The 2,079-nt window shown below is 30.7% G+C and overlaps 1 pseudogene; it reads left to right on the top strand.

Annotated features, from left to right (window-relative positions):
- Positions 1-917: 917 nt before the first annotated feature.
- LOC143922147 (DNA-directed RNA polymerases I and III subunit RPAC1 pseudogene) lies at positions 918-1,328 on the top strand (annotated as a pseudogene).
- Positions 1,329-2,079: the final 751 nt, after the last annotated feature.

Raw genomic sequence — 2,079 nt, 5'->3', positions numbered from 1 at the left:
AATACCCGCGTTTACCTCAAACTCTTCCATTAAAAAATATAATAGACTTTTAAATCAACGGTTAAATGGCTGTAGTTACCAATATTTTTGCAAAGGCTGAGCTTAACACCAATATTACAGTTTTAAACATAATCACCATATTTATTGCAATTTATAGTTGTTATAATCGGCAAGATTAACATCCCTAATGCCAATAAATATTTAAAAAAGTAACAATATTAATTTATTGTTGTTTTTTATATTTCACCATTTCTTTTCTAGACTCCCCTAAACGTGTTATTTTATTAAATACATATTTTGCAGATTCATGGTAGATTTTACCATTTAATAAATACCTTTGTTATGATTATCTTCGTCTTTCATTTCTACATCATACTCTGCTATATTTTTTGAGTATTAAATTTTATTAAAAATTTTTAGCCATGTACAAAATTGAAGCTGAATCGATTATTAAAGATTTTCAAACATCCACAGCAAACTTAGATAAATTCATAAGCGATTTAGATGTAAAAATAATCAGCAAAACAGAGAATACACTAGAATTCGATATTCTAAATTGTCACCCTTCGATAGCAAATGGGCTCAGGCGAGCTCTTATATCAATGGTTCCAACTATGGCTATCCATGATGTTTTAATATATGAAAATTCTACTGTTTTTCCAGATGAATACATTGCACATAGAATTGGGTTAATTCCCATTGAAGCTAATCCTGATCATTTTAGTTTTTTTAAAGAGGATGAAAGTTATGACAACGTACTAAATTTTAAACTTCATAAAATTAATACAACAAATGAAATAATTAATTTAACATCTAATGATATTGAATTTATACCGGCGGACTGCCAAGAACAGATGGTTATTAAATTAAAGCCGGAAGTTTTAATATGTAAAATGGCACCAAAAAATGAAGTAGAAATGACTTTTAAAGCCATTAAAGGAACTGGGGAAGAGCATGCTAAATGGTCACCTGTTTCTTTGTGCTCCTATAGAATAATGCCTAAAATTGTAATAGAAGAAGAATTTTTTGGAGAAGATGCAGAACAACTCAAATCATTTTTTAGTCCTGGCGTAATTGAAATTATAAATAATAAAGCAGTAGTAGTAGAACCCAGATTAGAGAGCATGAGTAGAGAAGTGTTTAGGCATGATAAATTCAAGAATTCCGTGAAAATTCTAAGGGAAAGTGGATGGTATTGTTTTAATATTGAAAGTATATCAATAGATCCAACTGAATTACTTAAGATGGGATTAAAAGTTCTTATTGCAGCAGTAAGAACCCTTAAAGAAGAAGTGACGGCTATAGGGGAAAACTGCCAGGATGAATAAATGCATTAGATAAATTTTAAAGTTTAAAAATTAATAACCTGTTGCTTTTCAAATAATATGTTAAGTCGAAGATTGGTAAAATAAATGCATTAGATAAATTTTAAAGTTTAAAAATTAATAATACGTTGCTTTTCAAATAATATGTTAAGTCGAAGATTGGTAAAATAAGGGTTTTTATTAAATATTATTGTTATAATCGGTCAAGATTAATACCCCTAATGTCAATAAATATTTTAAGTAGTAACATGGTGGAGAGTCCCGAAACGGAAACTACTAAAAGTAGCTTGGAGACGTTGCTATATGAGCTGGAGGCTATATGGGATAGTGAGGGAATCACAGATGACAGAATAAAGCGAGGAATGCTTGTGTCAAAATTAGACGTCAAATTGAAAAAATTTCTCATCCAGAAAGAAGGAGGGAAAAAGTTGAAAACAGAGGAAATAGTGAAAGAGCTTCGGAAAGAAGCAGAGAGAATGGATAAAGACGCAATAAAAAAGAGAGAAGCCGAAGAGCAGGAAAGAATTTTGTCAGAGAAAATTGACAATATGAAGTTGAAGGAAAGCAACAGTAAGCAAAAGGAAAAATTCGAAGAAGAACAGATGTTAAAAATAGCATTGACGACATACAGACAAACGTATGATGAGTCTTTGGCGCACTATGTGGCGAAAATTAAAGGAGTAATGCCCGAATTGAAATTTGAGTGGGTAAAAATAGTAATAGGAGCAACGTGCTTATTTAAATACACGACCCT

This window comes from Arctopsyche grandis, unplaced genomic scaffold (assembly GCF_051622035.1).
Source record: "Arctopsyche grandis isolate Sample6627 unplaced genomic scaffold, ASM5162203v2 HiC_scaffold_532, whole genome shotgun sequence".
NCBI lineage: Eukaryota > Metazoa > Arthropoda > Insecta > Trichoptera > Hydropsychidae > Arctopsyche > Arctopsyche grandis.
The sequence above is the reverse complement of the archived record's forward strand: the minus strand, read 5'-3'. Positions and strand labels throughout refer to the sequence as shown.